Below are 20,000 nucleotides of genomic sequence, written 5' to 3'. Positions count from 1 at the left end.
CCCTCCTCCCCTCATCACATCCTCACCACCACCTCACCAGCGGCACTATCACCTTCCCTAACGCTCCTGCTCACCCACTCATCCCGCGCCTCGCCTCCACGCCGCACCAGCTCATGCCCCAATCTAGCGTGCCTGGCGTCCCACGTGTGGGTCATTTCTGCATTTCGCCACACCCTCTGGAGCTTGTCTAACCTTTCCCCGTTTTCTCTCCCTCTCCCTCCCTCTCTTTTCTGTTTAGGCGAAAGGGACGCGAATATTTTTATCACCGGCTGTGTTCCCAGAATGGCCGGCAGAGGGAGTGAATATATTTCGTCGCGTCTGAATTACGCCAACACGCACGTCGGGAAAGAGAGGGAGAGAGGAAAAAAAAGGTTTAAGCAAAATTATAAAATTGTGGAAACGAGGCATATTTCCCGTTCCAGCAGTGTTGCCAGAGGGGGAGGAAAAAAGACCTTACAAGAAGTGTTGGCAAGAATGCATTTCAAATCTTGCAGGTCAGTGAAGGAAAACAATAAGAGTAGGAAGAAAAAAAGAAGAAAAGAGAAGCTGGAAAGCACGAAGAAATGTGAGTAGAAAATAATACAACTTGATCTCGTGTAAAAAGAAATAGGGAGGAAAAGTGTTGTAAAGTTTAGGATAATTTGAGAATGATAACATGAAGGAGAGGAGGAGAAGGAGAAGAAGAGGAGAGGACTAGGACTGTTATTCTTGATAAAAAGGATGTATATGATCAAAAGAAAAGGAAAAAAAAAAAACTGTTACAAAGTTTAAGATAATTTGGGAATGATACATGAGAGAGAGAGAGCGAGAGAGAGAGAGAGAGAGAGAGAGAGAGAGAGAGAGAGAGAGAGAGAGAGAGAGAGAGAGAGAGAGAGAGAGAGAGAGAGAGAGAGAGAGAGAGAGAGAGAGAGAGAGAGAAGATGGAAATAAAGAGACAAAAACAGGACCTTTTTCACGATAAAATATGCATATGGAAAGTGTTGAGAGAAGTATCATGAAGTGAGAAATGTAGAAACTATATACAAAACTGATTAAGATCCAGAATTCATTTAAGTAGAAGGGAAAGATGATGTGTAAATCGTATATATGAAGTAAAGATTATGTAAGGTTATGTAGATTTAGATAAGGGAGGGGAAGAGAAGGAGGATAGGATTGTTGTTCTTAATAAGGATGTGATGAGTAAGATTCGATGCAGATTCAGGTAACAGGACACGAGGGACTGGGAAAAGGATTACACGCGGATTCCCTCCCTACCTTTAATCATAATCTTTTAATCTTTGCTATTCCGCGAGGCAAATGTGTGTGTGTGTGGTGTGTGTGTGTGTGTGTGTGTGTGTGTGTGTGTGTGTGTGTTTTGCATTTGTTGATTATAATCGTGTACATTAGATAGATTAATTATCTGAGTATATTTTATTAAGTCTCTCTCTCTCTCTCTCTCTCTCTCTCTCTCTCTCTCTCTCTCTCTCTCTCTCTCTCTCTCTCTCTCTCTCTCTCTCTCTCTCTCTCTCTCTCTCTCTCTCTCTCTCTCTCTCTCTGACTCGTACGCGACTAATCAGGAAGTACCAAAAATATCTGCCAGGGAAGCAATACAAAAAGAAAGGCATCGCGAATCACACACACCTTCAGGAGAGCAGGAGTGGACCACTGGAGCAGAACTTTGGGATGCGACTGAATATTTCTCCAGGGAAGGAATAAGTCAGCAGGGGAGCACAGGAGACGTTCGACAAGAAAATGAACACAAGAGAAGAATGAAGATAAATGCACAAGCAGCGAAATATCACATTCCCCACTGTTTTCAACTCTCGTTCCGGCAGAAGCTAACAAAAAAAGGGTTGAAATAGATCATGAAAGGGAAGGTAAAAGAGGAAATAACAAATGTGGTGTATGATGTAACACGCTTAAAGAAGTCCCTGGAATAAGATACATGGAAGGATAAAAAAAAAAATGAAGGAATAACAAACAAGAGAAATGGTAAAATTCAGTGAGAAGAAAAAAAGAAGCGAGAAAATTTGACACGCAACGGAATTGTAAATAAAAAAGACTCGCAAGACAAACAAGGTCACAAAGAACTAACTTAAAGGTGACTTAAAGGCGCTGCAGTGAATGAAGCCTCGACTCTGTGTGCTTGGAGCTGTTAGGAGAAGCACGGGAAGGGGGAAGGCGAAGAGGAAGACAAGTAGTAGGAGTGGAGAAGCTTGGAGTTCCTGTGCTTTTGTCCATTAAAGAAAGACAAAGAAGAAGAGAGGGGAAGAAGATACGAGATATGGAGCAACCTTGACTCTTTTCTTTTGTCAATTAATGAGAGGACAGAGGAAGAGGAAGAAGAGATGGAGAGACAGAGAGAGCAGACACCGAGTAGAAGGCAGGGTACAGATGGATAGATAATGAAAACCAGATGGCGGTAGTTTAGTGGAGCGACAGACTGATAGGCGTCGGATTGAGTGAGGTGGAGGAGGTGGATGTGTTGGCGATTAAGGTGAGGAAGGTCAAGGGTGGAGTGCACTAAAGGTGACAGGAGTAAGTGGAGCAGAGACGTGTGTGACGAGACGCGGAGTGGAAGACGAAGTGACGGAATGGTCGTGTGGAGAGGAGGGTCGAGCCGGCGTGATAAATGAAGGGGTAAGTGAGTGGACTTGTGGGGGGCGGGGTGATGGGACGCGAGGGGAGAAGCTCTTGGGGGAGTAGTGAGAGGTGGAGCAAAGTGGAGATAGGGGAAGTTGATAAAGCAGGGAGGAGGAAGGAAGCAAGAGAGGTTGAATTGAGAGCAAGAAAGGGGAGTCGGTATAAAGGTAGGAATGGAGAGAGTAGGAACGCTTGGGGGAGAAAGAGAAGGGGGGAGTATTACGAGGCAGAATAAAAGGAAGTTGATAAAGGAAGAAGAAGGAAGTACGGAGAGGAAACGTTTATAAAGTTAGGAAGGGAGAGAATAGTAAGGCTTGGAGAGAAAGAGAAGAGGGAAGTATTAAGAGGTAGAATAAAAGGAATTTGATAGAGGAAGGTGAAGGGAGAATGGAGTGTAGGTATATAAGGGAGTAGTCCTGGAGGAAGGAAGGCAAGGAGTGGGAAGGACTGAATAAAAGAAGGAGGTGGAGAGGAATGATAGATGGAATATGGAAAGCTCATAAGAGGGAGGAGGGATGATGAAATAAAAAAGAATAAGTAGATAGATAGGTACATGGATGAAAGAAGGGAATAAGAAGGTTTAGAGAAGAAGAGAAGGAAAATACATGATGAGGTGTGGAATAAAACGAAGTTGATAAAAAGAAGAAGAAAAAATGAAGTTGGATATGAAAATAAATAGTCACAGAAGAAGGAAACGAGGAGGTTGGAAGGACTGAAGAAAATGGCAAAGAAGTGGGACACTGATATAAGAAGCATAATAAGAGTGTAGAGGACAGAGCGCAGCAAAATGGTGACATAGGTGAGGTGAAAATACTGGCAGGGAATGAAAATGAGATGGAATGCATGCTGTAGGTCCCATCACAGTCAAAATTATAGGAGGGGATGATGATCAATGTTTGTAAAGAATGACGCATAAAAAAAAAAAAACGAAAGGAAAATAAATAAAGTTAAAAAAAAAAGGTAGCAGCAGAGAATGATATAAAAAAAAAAGCTAATAAAAATCTATGATGTATTAGTGTCCCTCGTGACGAATTGGTAAAGACTGAGGGAAAAATATTGATTTATATCTGTAGTGGTATTTTTGTTCGCTATGTTTAGCTTTGTTTCCTTTGCCGAGTGGAAAGAATCGGGTGAAATAGCGAAAATAAATACAAGAAAAGATAAAATTGAAAGAAATTGTATCTCTTCAGTTTAGACGTAAAATTTTAACGGTTCTCTTTCATCGTTTCTTTCCGACTGCGTCATTTTTGTTGTTGTTATTGTTGTTGTTGTTGTTGTTGTTGTTGTTGTTGTGCTTGTTGTTGTTGTTGTTATTGTTGTTATTGTTGTTGTTGTTATTGTTGTTGTTGATGTGGTTGTTGTTGTCGTTGTTGTTGTTGTTGTTGTCATAACCATCATCATCATTTCAATCATTATCATTTTTATATTTATTATTATATCTTTGCCAATCAACTGAGTGCCGAGTTTTCTTATCATGAAGGACGTTTCCACCACCGCCACCACCACCACCACCACCACCACCACCGAGGAATTGTTTGATATCGGTAAGACCAAAGAAAATATTGCATTAACTTCTCTTTGTGGTGCTCTTCCCATAACTCTCTCTCTCTCTCTCTCTCTCTCTCTCTCTCTCTCTCTCTCTCTCTCTCTCTCTCTCTCTAACACAGTTTATCTTCCTCTCAGTATTTGGACGAAACTTCGACGCTAATTAAAATAACACAATAAACCAATAAAAAGTAGAAGCGCCTTGGTCCTTCCCCTCGCCACGCGCTTACACACACGCACTGGCAACTTCTACTCACCCTCTCCCCTCTCCCCTCTTCCTTCTCCCCTCTCCTCCTGGCCCCAAAATAAAGAGCAATACCAATAAATCACAACATAAGCGATTGCATCATATTTACCTGTACCAGTGAATCTATAGTTTTGATCACAATAATTTTTCCGTCATATTTTTCGTGTTGTGTCTCCCGCTCCGTTTTCTGTTGCTATTCGGATTATTGGGTGTAGATTCTCTCTCTCTCTCTCTCTCTCTCTCTCTCTCTCTCTCTCTCTCTCTCTCTCTCTCTCTCTCTCTCTCTCTCACCCCACGCGGTTCCGTTGGTCAGGTCCTAAGAGATTTGATTTCGGAGAGTTTACGGGGCAGGCCTGGCTGGTCGAGTTATGCCTGTGTTTTAATAGCAATACGAAGCGGCATTATAACAGGGCCATAAATACAACGAATGACCCTAATATATTCGCTCCCGAAACAAGAACACGCCGGGAAATTCGTATTGGTGGAACAATTTACAGTAGATTCTTGACAGGACTTGGCCGTGTCCCCGTGATTACTAACGCCCTCTATTTCGCCGTCCAGGGCTCTTCCACTTCTTTCCTTCCCTCTTCTCCCTCTCCTCTCTGCTCCTTTACCATTCTCCCTCGCTCTCTAAGGTATCACACTGGTTTTATTATTGTTATTTTTTTTATTATTGTAGTTTTTCTCCCTTTTCGTCCACTCCTGTAGTCTCCCCTTCCCCTTTCTTTGCTTCAGTTCAATCGTCTCCCCTCCCCAGCTCTCTGCTTTTCATGAATGTGCCTAAAATTTGCTCATCTTCCTTACTCTCTCCTTCCCTTCCACATCCCTGTTCATTATCTGTTTTCTCCTAAGCTGCCCTATCCTTCCCTCTCTTCCCTACCATTCCCCCTGGTTCCTTCTTATACTTTCTCTTTCTGTTTCATCTTTCAGTTCTCTCTTCTCCCTTTCTCTTCTACGTTGCCTTACGCTTCCCCTCCTCGCTACCATCCTCGTTTTGTTTCCTTGCCTTACTTTCTCTTCCTTTTCCATCCTTTCTCTTTGCTGTCCTCCATTTCTCCTTCCCCCTGCTCAGGCCGTCCCGTGTCCAGGCGTGAGAGTTTGCACAGAGGAAGGTCGTAAAAATGTGGGAATCTGTGTTCAGCCAGAGGGAAGGCCTTGTCGTAAGTAATGGGAGTAATAACACTAGCAACCATTAGTCCAGAAAACACGGATGTGCATGAAATTAATAAAAGAATGATGGAGTGCATGTCGAATATAGCAATGGGACGCTAATGGACCCAGGGATAATCGCATTAATTCTTTTTTGTATCGGTATTTCGTGCCATAAACGTGGCGAGGCTCTCATCGCGCCTCGGCCTGGACTCTGTCACTTTGTTTCGGACGTGTCCAGCGACAGCGAACGGACACATTTCTCTGAATCGCTAATTCCGGTATCGGCTTCAACGTGTCTCAACGGCAGTGATTCAGATTAACTGTCCAGATGAACACCGGGCGCTGCTGAGTGACCCGTTAAACTACCTTCCCAAATACGAATCTCGGCCCTACACAGAACTGCAGCATAGGAGTGGCTGGTGTCATATTCAGCATCCTTCCCCCGCCTGTCACCGCCTCCCCAATACTGGTCGCGGCGTGTCGGCTGTCTTCCTGCAAACGTCTTGTATAAAATTGATAGATTGATGGTTCGCTTTCCTTACACTCTCCCGGAATCAATAAAGCTCCAGGCAGGCCGGCTGATGGCTGCACGCTTCTCCCAGGCACCGACGGCCTTGCTGGAGACGCCTTGCTTATTGCAGGTGATGCTCGGAGACGCTGCGACACACGGGAGTGCTTGTAATGACCCTGCTGTGCCGCTAACTCCCCAACTCTTTGGTGCCACTTGTGATGTTATTGGAATATTATTTTTTCATGTCCAATCATTGGAAAGCAGTTTTATTTATTTCAGCAACATTGTTTGGAAGTGGTGCACACACACACACACACACACACACACACACACACACACACACACACACACACACACACACACACACACACACACACACACACACACACACACACACACACACACACACACACACACACACACACACACACACATGATATTCTTACCCCGTTAATGATCCCATATAAACAATATTTTGATTTCTTCCTTCTACGGATTATCAGAGCAAAAAAATTCCTCGAATGTTTCCATGCTACTCTTTTTTATGGACTCCTTCCATCTTGTGTCCAGCCATAAATGGAAGCGAAAGGAAGGAAGGAAGAAAGGAAGGAAGGAGGGAAGGAGGGAACAGATAATAAGGTGTGAGGAAAATCCATAAACGACCTAAACCTATTTCTGTGGAGGCAGCGGGCTCGGTCCTGCCTGCCACGGGTAAACATGTGATCCATCAGTTTAAGTTTTACGTAAAGGGAAAGCAGCGGGAGGCGCAGCAAGTGGACACAACCTTCCCGAGACCAGTGTGTCCGGCCTTAGGTGGTCCCGGGAGGGTAGCTGGATTTCTGTATTCAGTGCCGGGTGCCAAGCCGATATAATCCTTTTGAGACCACTAAATCCCCGTCCCCGACCAGCTGCGGACACCGGCTGGCCCAATAATAGCCCGATTAATATTGTCACACTGGAACCTCGTCCCGGCGGGGAGCCAGATGGGGACTTCAAAGGAGGAGCGTCGTAGAGCATCAATAAAAGAAGGCTGTGCTTCCCTGATGTAAGATGCTGCAGCCTTTCGGTGCCGGAGAATGGCAGGATGGTCGTGAAATGAGAATGTGCATGTCTGAGCAGCAGGAGGTCAAGGGTTGGCGGGCGTGTGTGGAGCAGCAGCGTGACCAGCGACCGTAAACTGCCCATCAGACTGGGCCTTCTGGAAACAAGCGTCTTCACTAATTGGTCTGAAGGATCGTCCTAGTGAAGTGTCGGTCAACAGCCTGACGAAGGACTCATTTTCCACTAATTTATGAGGACTCGAATATTAAAGAACTAAATGTATAATGTATTTTTACCTCTATTATGAAGCTCAGCAGTTCACTACAAAGAAAGTAAAAAAGAAAAATGACAATATTATTTTTTTCCAGTTCTGCCTGTACTCTTACCACAAAAGACTCATCAAACTACTCACCTTAATTGCATACGAGGAGAATTTACTGCCAGAGTTGGAAGCTCCGACCTTTTTCTCGCCTGAATACAGTGTTGTAATCATAGCGAGCACACGCCGCCGGGGATTTGTTGTGCGCTCCGGGAAAAGCAGCTCCGGCAACACGTCCCTGATTATGTTTGGTGTGTCGAAACGAGGGAGTGTTTGTTTCTGGGGAACTAACACAACGCGCAACACAAAGTCCAATCCGCAATTCTAGCTTACGATTCTGCAACAGTCCATAGTGATTAGAGCGAGGAGGGAAGGCAAGGTCAGTCCGGGTCAGTTTTTTTCTTTTCCCTCTCTTTTTTTTTTTTTGCTCCTGTGTCAGAAAAGATGAAGACTAACGGAGTGTCAGCTCATGTACCGCGAGATAACACACGAGGCGGCCTTTGCTTTCATCTCTTTTTCAGTCTCGTTAGGTGGTGGTGGTGGTGGTGGTGGTTGCTGTTGCGTTCACGTGAAAGTGTGTGTGTGTGTGTGTGTGTGTGTGTGTGTGTGTGTGTGTGTGTGTGTGTGTGTGTGTGTGTGTTTTCGCGCCACGTGTTCACTCTCTCCCACACCTCATAAAGAAGACTTCATCCGCTTTATTAATCTTCCGTCTACTAACTTCAATCATAAAAAGTTTTCTCGTGTATTGATTTCGTTAATACTTTCCATATTCCAGATTCCCACCTCTTCCTTATCTCCCCTTCCATCATCGCCTTTCCTTTTCTCCTCCATTCCCCCTGCTGTTCGACATTGACATTACATCGCCATTCTCTCTCTCTCTCTCTCTCTCTCTCTCTCTCTCTCTCTCTCTCTCTCTCTCTCTCTCTCTCTCTCTCTCTCTCTGTCCTCGTCGTCGTCACCTAGCTCGATTTTTCAGCCGGGTTGATTTAATTAAAATTTACATAAAATTCATTAAGCTCCAAGTTGGCGTAGTTAGGGGGCGTCAAGATCGAGGGATATGCAAAGTGACGCCGCCCTGGAGCGTGGCGCGGGTAAGACCTGGACGCCGATGCCACTGTGGACGCCATTAAGATTTTACGAGTTATCCGAAGGGGTGGAAAAAGGAAGGAAATTACGGAGTTTTCTACACGTGTAATGTGAGGAAATGAGATGCTGCTTATGGAGGCATTGCGACTGGACATGGCATAGGGTGAGGCAGGGAGGAGATAGAAGGAAGAGAAATGCGTCAGTGTGGCTGTTGAAATATTGTGGGAGATACTATGAGGGAGTGAATGGCGGTAATGATAAAAAAAAGGATAGTTCATAGTGAGATAAAGAAAAGGGGAAGGTAAGAGAAAGGGAAATAGGTATTATGGTTGTAAAATCATTGTGGTGGGTGTTATGACGGTGTTTAAAGGTAGTAATGATGGAAAAAAGGGAAAAGTAAGAGGTCGAGTAGGAAAGAACGGGATATGTAGATCAGGTTTAGGGGGAGGGACTCGGAAGGTGCCGCATGGATGGAGGAAACCCATGCTCGAAGGGAAAAGTAAGAAAATGAGAGGAGATGCCGCGTCACGTGAGGCGGCACAAGGCGTACCTAAGTATAAGTTGATGAATTACCGGGCGAAACATTCATCACCTTCCTTGATTAATTTGTAGCGACGAAAAGGGGCTAAATGGGCGTTCTCTTTTGGGTAATTGATTGGAGTTTTGAAAAGTGCGGCCTCTTGAAATTAGTTTTCCGTACGCTGGTCATAAATTCATCACACGAGGAGGGTACGTGAGCGGCCTGACCCGGCGCATCCTGTTTTCTTCCCCTTATACGACTGACTTGTTTTTCCTCTCCCTTTTTTTTCAGGCGGATCATCTTCGAGACAAATGGATCGCTGGGAGGCTTGAGGGCATCATCAGTCGGTGCCGCCGGTGCGTGGGTGGGGAGAGCCTGGGCCCCGGTCATCCTCCGCGGTAATGGAGCAGGTTTGTCATCTTGCCATTCTCCTTCCCTTTGTAGACAGTCAGGTGATGTTGTTGCCAGGAAGGTCACACGAGTAGGTCATGATCGGTGCGTGTCTTTCTTGTCCTGCTTTCATGTGGGAACTCTTTTTATCTTTTTTTTCTTTGTTTTTTCTTTCTTTTTTTTTTTTTACTATTAGTTTCCTTATTTTCTGTGATACGTACATTATATTTCTTAGTTGGTCTCAAGGGTATTTATTTATTATTTTCAGTTGCTTTTTTTATTGGGATACATTCATTACACTTCCTATTTAATCTTGAATATGCAAAAGCCATAAGTGTCATGTTTGGTGTGTGTGTGTGTGTGTGTGTGTGTGTGTGTGTGTGTGTGTGTTTCTGTCCTGGTTTCATGCAGGATTTTTTTATTATTATTATTATTTTTTTTTTCTAGAATAGATATATTTGCTGGTTGATCTCGAGTGCATTTATTTATCTTGCGTTTCTGTTTTTATCGGAGTCTATGCCTTACATTTCTTATAAAGTCTTAGATGTGCAAAGCCTTCATTCTTGTATGTGTGCAAGAAAACTTTCTGCCTTGCTTCACTGGTGTAACACTGTGCGTCTGAATCGTCCGTTTGTCTCTGAAAGCGCTTATTTCTGTGTCCGTGTTACGCTGCGTTGTTTATTCATTAAACATTCATTAGCATTTTTCTGGTTCAAATTCAGTTTGTTCAGGTCATTGTAATGTTCGCTCTTTTTTTTTTCTTCGACAATCTAGTTCATTAACCCACTCAGGGTATACTTTCTTTTGAAGCGTCCCCCACGCTCTCGGAATAATGGCGTAGGTACGGAGCGCTGTGATCACTCATGCAATCGTCCAACTTTCTTTTCTTTCATTGTAGCAAGAGGAGTTGGTTTAATAATTGCGCGCGAGGAAAACTTTGATTCAAGCACTGCGGGTGGCGCTCGGCTCATAACTAACATTAAATTTCAAATTGCACCAGCGGCCAGATATATCATTTACATTTCAAGCAGAGTGTGAATGGAAGAAAACTTTACCTTTTGAAAACTTGCCGGCACAGGATTAATTTCTTCCTCGCTAGGAGCCGCCGCAGGATGACCGCTGGATGGGTTGCCTCTTGGTGCAGGGCGTGGCTGGGCGGCGGGTTGGCGGGGCGGGGAGGGGTTGGATCGGAGTGGTAGGGATGGTAGGTCATGGCAGGCGGCCAGCGGGGATTACCACCATGATGACGTCAGCATCACAGGCTTGCTGATCTGAATTCTGACTCTTTGTTATGTGGTATCTGATATTCTGTTTCACCTGTGTGGCTTGTTGGAAAAATTTATAAAATAGACCGACAAGCAGGCAGGCCGACGCACTACACTCACTCACACAAACACACACACACACACACACACACACACACACACACACACACACACACACACACACACACACACACACACACACACACACACACACACACACACACGATCCTTCAAGAAAAAAACTGAACAAGAATTTCGTGTTAAATAAGTCGAAGTAAGGCGAGGTTAGACTCACGTGATTAATTGAACAGATTAAACAAGTTATTCCCACCCTTGATTGACACTGCTGACTGGTAATTAGTGTCGCTCGTAATCCAGTCACTGATATCCTCTTTGAAGGAGACGAAATTACATTATCCCCAGAATAACGTAGGATAGAAAATACCTAACGTGCTTGTGATCATAATCGACTTACCTGATCAAAGGCAGTACAAGTAATAAGTGCGGCAGGTAAAACACTTGCTTCTCCTTTTATTTCTCCTGTGTCTTCCCTGGGGCATATTTGCAATGGTTTTCTGGGGATGGGCCAAGACAGCCTCGTGACGGACGGGCCGAGCTGGGATGGTGGAGCTTCTCTGTTCTGTGTTTGGAGGAAAGATAAATATTGGAGATGTTTTGAGGGGGTGGGGCTGAGCGCTTCTTTCCTGACCGCCAAGTGATAAACGTAAACTCTGCTCATGTTTCATTCCGTCGATGATGGCGGGGCTTTTCTTCCTCCGTTTTTCTTATCTGACTTTTATGTGTATGTGGAAGTGCGTGTTTGCATACGTCTTGTGGCTTTACGTGTTTCATCCCTCCCAACCTTTTTAAGAACTTCTCCCCTAATTATTTTCCATTGTTGCACTTTTTCCATGCCTTCACTTGTGTGAGCTTCATATATTCATCCTAAGTGGCTTCCTTTTTCTCTTGTCAAGTCGTAGTGCCTTTGTTTTGCTAGTCGTCCGTCTCATGTTGCTTTTCACTGGTTGGTCGTTTCTTGTTCCTTCCATTAGTCGCGCACCTCAGCGGCGCCGCCTCGCTGTTGTCGCTGCCGGTGATGTTGACTCCACCGACTAAGAATCTGGAGTGGCTTGTCTGGAGCGAGGGCTGGGAAGAACACCACCGTCTCTTTCCTCAGCATTAGGCCTCACGCACTACAGAAAGAGGAAAGTAGGAAAAGGAGGTAGCGGTATAAGGACGAGGAGATGTTACTTATTAATTATTTACGGAGCCACAAACATATATAATGCCTAAAGAGGAAGGATCTGCGGTGAGGTGGAAGCGTGCGGGCAGACCGCGAGATGTAACCTCCCCTTCACGATATTTTTTGAGTGCGTCGTGTATAGGGAAGTCGGTCTTTATGTGAAGCCGACCTCTGGCGGTGTAGTTGTCAAAGGCTCGTGATACAAACGTGGAGAGGAAAGGAAGTGGCGGCGGAGGAGGGAGGCCTGAAGACCGTGTGTGTGTGTTGCCAGACAGGCGGCTTTCCCATCCAACTTCCTTAATTGCTGCTAATGGAGATATTTGTCATCTTCCATTAAGAGACGACTGTAGCAGTGCTTTTGTACGGCTGCGTCTAGTGGGGAGCATCCACTACACAAATGAAAACGAACATGGCAGTGTGTTGCCCGTAAGGCTTCACTAACTATGTAAATGTACATGAATATAGTCTGGACGTCCCGCTCCAGGTAACGGCGAGCGTCTGGTGTGAGGCTGAGGCAGAGGAGGGTCGAGGAGAGCAAAAGGAAAAGCCCAGGCCAGAAGGAGCATGATGAAAGGGTGTCCTAATAGCCTGGGAGGTGGCCGAGGCAGGGAAATAAAAGAATCACTTACGTATGCAAGGTAGAGGACGCGGACTGTGGGTGAGGAGGACGCGTGTGGTGGAGCGTCTCGCTGCGGATTCCGACACGGGCAAGGAGTGTTGATTTAAGTATCAGCGTTCAAAAAAGAAAATGACGCAGGAATTTGTATATGGAAGAGGCAAAAAGGTCAGTGTGGGTCGTGGAGCTTGGCAGGTGTCCAGAGCCAGTGCTGTCGTGAAGCCGTGAGGATCACGTGTCCCGCCCAGCTGACAGTCGCTAATGGCAGAAGCTCAATCTGTGACCCGAGACGCTGAGATCACCCTGTAAGGGGCCGCGCTCCCGGGGCTGCAGCAGAGCGAAGAGGAGTTGCTGCACGGACAATCTTCTCGGTGAGGTGGAGAAAATTTCTTCGTATTCCTTCTCATGACTTCGCTTCCGTTGTGATGGATGTCTGGTGCGTCAGCTGGTTTGCGTTGCGAGGGCGTTAATGGCGGTCCTAGGAGGCGAGAATATGACGCGATTTTTTCGTTTTCAGAATGAAGATGGACTGCGCGCGGAAGAAGCTGATAATTTCTAGATATCGATGACTTACTTGGTGACTGTCTGAGTGTTCCTGTGACGCGTATGAAGTAAGATGACGCTTTTTTATGTCGACACAGCGATTACAAAGATGCGTCCCGATTTGGTGCGCCTGTTGCTGGCGGCACCGCGGCGTGTCGGCACAAGAATGGCTGCGTGACGAACAACGTCGTACATTTCACTGGAGGCTAGTGGCCGGGCCTCTAATGGCCCACATCCGGCCGTGACGACAGGCCGGCTCCACCAGAAGTGTTCACCATTAAGGTGTCACTCAGACAGACCGACACTGCTCACCTAACTCAAGGAAACTCTTTGAATCCCTTCCATAATTTCCCCGCGGAGAGTTACGAGTTGCCTCCTTGTCGGCGTTGCCTTTCCTTGCATCATTCTGACTCTGGTTCGCCATTACACCGTTTCGCCTGCGCTCTGCCTGCCTCTTTCCAAACCGCCCCAGGCTGCACACGTCCACCGTATTCTTATACATAACAGGGTCCCCTCAACAAGTCTGTCAACAGCCAGCGGCGTCCTATTTTATTTATTTATTTATTTTTTCTTTGTGTGTGTGTGTGTGTGTGTGTGTGTGTGTGTGTGTGTGTGTGTGTGCGCGCAGGGGGAGGGGGGGGCGGCTAAGGATGGTGGTCAGAGAATGAAAACTCAGTAGTCAGTGAGACAACCCACAGCATACCGCGCTTATCAAAGAACCCCCGACAGTGTGCTGATATTCTATTTCGACGAAAATGTGATCTCAAATATTCAAGGGTACTCACCTATGTTGCCCCAAGCCAGCATGGGGTGCAGCCATAAAAGATGGTGATGATGGAACTTGTGTACAGAGCTGCAGATCAAGGAAATTATTCAAACATAATTCTTAAAAATCTAAGTAATGAACTTATTTTAAAAGTATAGTTTTAAAAGCCCTAAGTTACTAAAAAAAAAAAAAAAAAGCGTTATACTGTAAAATCTAATATACATCAGAAAACATTTAAGTAAATTCTGAAAGATCTGAGGGTCCCAAATTTTACAGACAGGGACACGTAGAGCTTTCCTTCCCCTGACGCAAGAAAACGACGCCACATCCAGCCAACCAACCACGCAGGGGAGCTTCAGCAATATATGGATGCAAATCACAGATGACGAACACAAAAAGGAAAATATATGTTACTGGTAAACATAATGCATGGCAGAGATAGAAAGCTGGGGGAGTATACTCGTTGGAAATTAACTGCTTAAGGAAACCGCGCGGTAACTCACGAGAGGCAAGATAAGGCGCCCGCAGGAGAATGGAGGAAGAGGATGAGGTTTGGGTGAGGAGGCGCACCTTGAAAGTATTTTGTCCTTTGAAGGGAATAGGGAAAAAACGCCGGGAGGGGAATATTTACCATGCCATGGAGGGTACGCTTTATGGTAGAGTGAGGCGAGGCACACAGAGGCCGCTAGGGGACGTTTCTGTGCTGCCTCGATGGAAACGAGACATGAGCGGGGAGGTTGGGGGATATAGAGAGGTAGATAGGAAGGTGGATAGATAGATAGACATATAGACAGATAGATAAATGGATAGATAGATAAAGTGAATGGACAAACAGGCAGATAGATAGTTAGATGTATTGATGGAAAGACATACATATAATGATAGCTAGATTGATAGATAGATGAATGAATAGATGGATGGATAGATGGATGGACAGGTAGATAATTACATACATACATACATACATACATATATACATACATACATACGTAGGTACGCACAGAGGTAAATAATAGATGGATATATACACAAATAAACTGAGAGCAAGAGAGAGAGAGAGAGAGAGAGAGAGAGAGAGAGAGAGAGAGAGAGAGAGAGAGAGAGAGAGAGAGAGAGAGAGAGAGAGAGATTAGTCATAATTATTTCCTTCCTCATTCTGTCAGTGAGGGAGGAGGAATTCATTATTAAATTTCATTACATACCCAAAAGTTAGAATGGTGTGACGGACTCGAGGCTTATACATATACTGGCTTTCAAATTACATAGATGAATAATATGGATGTTATTTTGATGAACCTTACTCGGCTCTCAGTAGGCTTAGCGGCTGCTGTTCACTCATCCATAGAAAAGCTTATACCGTAAGTTTCGTAAGATAAACTTCCCTTATAAAATATTCCACCCATTCCACTCACAAGACTTCCGTAAATAGTCGTCTCTTTGATAAATTAGCATAGGTCAACTCTATTCAGGTTTTAATTGGTTAGGTTTGGTTTAGCTAAATTTGGTTTGGCTTGGTATAGTTGGGATGGCTTCAGTTAGGTTTGGTTGGGTTGTGTTGTGTTGCGTTGGATTATTGGGTTGGGTTGAGTTGGGGCGGATTTGGTTGGGTTCGGTTGAGTTGGTTGGATTTGGTTTAGTTGGGTTGACTTGAGTTGGTTTCGGTTGCGTGTGGTTCGCTTAGGTTTAGTTTGGCTTCGTCTGGTTTGGTTTGGTTCAGTTTGATTAAATTAGGGTTAGCTTTCTTTGGGTTGGTTTGGTTAGGTTACGTTAACTTAGATTAGACTGTGTTGAGTTCGGTTGTATTGGATTGGATTGAGTAGAATGAGCATAGCTTGGGTTAGGTTAGGTTAGGTTTAGCTTTTTTTGATTCCGTTTAGTTTGCCTAGGTTAGGTTTGGCTTAGATTAGTTAAGTTAGATTAGATTTTGCTTTGTTCGATTTAGTTTAATTTGCTTAGGTTAGGTTTAGCATAGTTTGGTTACGTTAGATTAGGTTTTGGTTTGTTTAGTATGCTTTGATTTGGTTAGGTTAGGTTAGGTTAGAATAAAATATCAAGAAAGTATATTTTGAGCGAGATTTGTGTAGAAATCTTCGTAGATGAAATATACTTAGGAACAATTTACATAAAAAGCCAATTTTTTGTCATCTTCAAGCCCATAAATCTCGGGTACTCAGTTACATAACCTTGATCTAAGTAAGTACAAGTTTAGGTTATAAAGTAAAAAAAGTTAGTCCTCCAACACGAATAGTTTGGAATACATTGAAAGTTTTATTATATCTCCTTCCTACAAAACTAGCATAAGTAATTCTGACAACGATGAGTATTCGGCACCGCTCATAAAATTATGTAACCTGACGTGTATACATCACTGATATGCTTCACTCACTCACGCCACTGTCGTCTGGGTGCTGGAGCTTCATTTCGGTACTAGTGTGTGTGTGTGTGTGTGTGTGTGTGTGTGTGTGTGTGTGTGTGAGAAGGACGTAAAAAGTGCTGAACGCGTATCAACTTTATACCTTTCTATATATTTCTCCATGGAGCAATTGAGAGAGAGAGAGAGAGAGAGAGAGAGAGAGAGAGAGAGAGAGAGAGAGAGAGAGAGAGAGAGAGAGAGAGAGAGAGAGAGAGAGAGAGAGAGAGAGAGAGAGAGAGAGAGCATTTACATGTCCATTGGTTCCGTTCATCCTCCACTCCCCCACGTGTAGCCTTTCAGATAACTTCACTTCCACCCATCTGCACTTTAACCTTCAAGGGGAGAAGAACCCTGCATCGATGTCAGTAACTCTCGACACCTTTTAGAAAACACGGTGTGCCTGTGAGATTCAACTTTCATGCTGCTTTTTCTGAGGAGCGCGCATGGGAAGACGGTGTGATGGGATTGAGTGAAAGGTTATCGCGCATCTGAAATCATCCTGCTGGTTCCAAGATGTTATCGAGGAATATTGAGAGAGAGAGAGAGAGAGAGAGAGAGAGAGAGAGAGAGAGAGAGAGAGAGAGAGAGAGAGAGAGAGAGAGAGAAAAACTGACGCCATCACCTCCTCAGTATCTCTTTATCTAAACCATCTTAAGGAGAGAACGCCAGGATATACGACTCATAGAGACACTTGACGCTGCCACTTCTCTCTCTTCTCTCCCAGACGAAGATAACGACACGCCAGCGAATAAATTATCGATATGGGCTGAAACTTTACGATTGTTTCGAAGTGTGCCGCTGCTTCGACGGTAAAGGATCATGTTTTATCCACACGCTGAAGAAGTTGCCTCGTAGAATACCCCAAAAAGTTTTCATTTTTTTATAATTTTTGTTCCTTCTTTCCGGCGCAGCAAAAAAAGTAGTAGGCATGAAGACAGTATCAACATTAGTTTAGTTTAATGAGATGCAAATTGGCAATTTTCCGTGAAGTTCGAAGGAAGGATTTGGCGTAAGAGTAAGGTTATGAGGCCTGCTGGTGGCTGAGGGGTTGGGGGGTGGTGGTGGTGATGGGAGTGGTCGGTGGTGATGGTGGTGATGGTGCGAGGTGATGGGGGTATTAGGACGAGTTACAGTGCGTTTTCGGTGGTGGATGTGATGCGTGGGATAGTGATGGAGGCTGCGTTAGTGGTGGTGGTGATGGTGTTGCAGAAGTGATGGTGACGGAAGGGCAGGTGAATGCATGTTGCTGTTACTGATAGTGATGATGGTGTCACTTACGTTCATTAAGATGGTAAACGTATATCGTCTGTGGTGACAGATGCTAGTGGTGATGATGGTGGTGATGGCGGAGGTGGTGAGTGTGATGGAGGTGCAGAACTCTGGTGTTAATGGCGCCCTAGGCATTCTGGTCAAAACACCGCACTGGTAACGTGAGTGGTCGCTAATTACCCTAAATGACACTATCGCTTTGAATTACCTGGGACTGCACAACACCGCGTCCCTCGTTAAAAACAGAACAACAGCTGTGTCATAGCGAGGCGGCGTGGGAAGGGGAAGGGAATCACGCCGCCGCTGCAGGAGAACCGTACACAGGGTCTCTGTATATGCTGGTTTGTGAGTAAGATGGTTGAATTATGATTGTATTGTATTCTGACTGTTGTTGATGGTTGAGTATTGTGTGTTTACGCTGGTTGTTTAGTTAAGATGGCTGAATTTGTGTTAGGATCGTTAACAAAGGTTGGTTGTAGGATTACTATGTGCTGGATGGTTAGATTGTCGTCGAGATACATCACCATCATCATCATCATCATCATCATCATCATCATCATCATCATCACCCTCAGCCTATAAAATTCTACTTGCCAAATCCCTCCACTAGCCTTCTCCATTCATCAATATTCTCTTCTGCCTTGTATGGTAAAAGAAGGCAGGGCAGACATATATCTACATCTGTATATGGATATGGCTTCGAAAAGTTTTGTTAGGGTAGCTTGGAATAAACAGGCAGCTGACGAGGATGCATGAAGGAGGGTGGGAGGCTTTTGCTCCGCCGTGTTGCTCTAAACTTAGGGCCGCGTCAGATGGGTTTACATAGATTTGAGGGGGGTGACGACTTTGTAAAGTGGTGCCCAGGCGTGTCACGGTTATCAGCAGCTGGTGGCAGTGAATCTGGCTTGCATCCTCCTGCGTCTTTCCGTCACGTGCACAGAGCAGGTGGATAATTACTTAATAAAATCTTTTATTGCTATGATCACTTTTTAGCATTGAGAGCATTGTAAAAAAAAAACTACTTTGATATAATAAAAAGTGAATTGAAGATTAATTTTGTCTTTATACGTGTAAGATATTTAAGATGCTACACCGTAAAAGTGTAGAATTAAAAAAAAAATGTATATGATAATGGGCGAAAAGTGTCTAGCAGAGTTAACTAAACAAAACCTGCCCATCCCGACGTATTGTTATAATACTTTGACGTATGAGTGAAGCCTCCGCGCTCGGGTACTGTGATGTAATGCGAATAAATGGGCAACTTTCCTTTATGCGCCTGATTAAGTCTTCATCACAGCGAAGGTTTAATAACGCTGACGAGCCGCTGACAGGTAAAAAAGTGACTTAAATGAGTGGTGGTTTTCTACCTGACGTGAGCTGTAGGTGAGGTAGATGGAATATGAATAAGAAATGAGGCCTGTTGGCAGTTGTTGTCAGAGGTTGAGGTGAAGGTAACTGTGGAACGAGATCTGATGGGGAGTTTAAATGTATCACAGGAGAAAATAGTGTGCTTATATTTGTGTCATTATGAGAGAGTAGTGGAATGAATAATTAGGTGAGAGAGAGAGAGAGAGAGAGAGGAGAGAGAGAGGGAGGAGAGAGAGAGAGAGAGAGAGAGAGAGAGAGAGAGAGAGAGAGAGAGAGAGAGAGAGAGATTTGATTTAATATATTGCTCATAAAGGCGTCAATTCCGACTAGTTACAGAAAACAGCAACAGATGAGATGTACATAGTGATATTAGATATATAACATCATAGGATCTTGATCTACCTGCCAAAATTATGAATAATTTTTGATACATATAAATATAATGGAAGGTGTAAAATACAGGGATAGGGACGTCAGCATCCACTAAGTCTCTGAAGGCGTGCGAAGATGACGTCTAGGCTGCCATCCCTTTGGAGGTGATGGCACACTTTAACAAGAGAGAGAGAGAGAGAGAGAGAGAGAGAGAGAGAGAGAGAGAGAGGAGAGAGAGAGAGAGAGAGAGAGAGAGAGAGAGAGATAACGAGTGAGAGAAATAGAAAACGACAGGGCATTAGAAACCGAGAGAGGAAAGAAATGGGAAATAGGGATATAAGTAGGAGGGAAGGAGGGAGGCAGAGGGATAAAGGCGCTGTCAGTAGTGGTGGCCCGTTTTCTAGACACGGATCGAGGCCTCGGCGGTGCGCCAACTCCAGATCCCCCGCGCGTCCCCTCCACCAACACCACCACCACCACCAGCACTAGCGCCACTACCGCCACCAGTCCACCACCACCACCGCAACCACACAACACTGACCCGACAAACTGCGACACTGCTTTATGAAAGTTCGCCGTGTGTCCACAAAACTACATAAACGTCCACAAAAATCGCAACGACTGTTAATTAAACTGCACCACCACGCGCTCTCGCCAGCGTCACGCCGCTCTGGAAAAGTACAATGGCGGCCTCCCCTCTCCCCCCCCCCGC

At 44.8% G+C, this 20,000-nt stretch overlaps 1 protein-coding gene across 1 annotated transcript in view; it reads left to right on the top strand.

Moving 5' to 3' along the window:
- The window catches only part of LOC135100814 (uncharacterized), a 186,700-nt gene that overhangs the window by 85,623 nt on the left and 81,077 nt on the right, over window positions 1-20,000 (top strand). Inside the window, exon 4 of the transcript XR_010268927.1 lies at window positions 9,335-9,453. The gene's annotated coding sequence lies outside the window, so the exon portion shown is untranslated. The remainder of the gene's footprint in view (window positions 1-9,334; window positions 9,454-20,000) is intronic.

This window comes from Scylla paramamosain, chromosome 5 (genome assembly GCF_035594125.1).
Source record: "Scylla paramamosain isolate STU-SP2022 chromosome 5, ASM3559412v1, whole genome shotgun sequence".
Lineage (NCBI taxonomy): Eukaryota > Metazoa > Arthropoda > Malacostraca > Decapoda > Portunidae > Scylla > Scylla paramamosain.
Note: the sequence above shows the minus strand (reverse complement) of the source record. Positions and strands in the feature narration are given on the sequence as shown.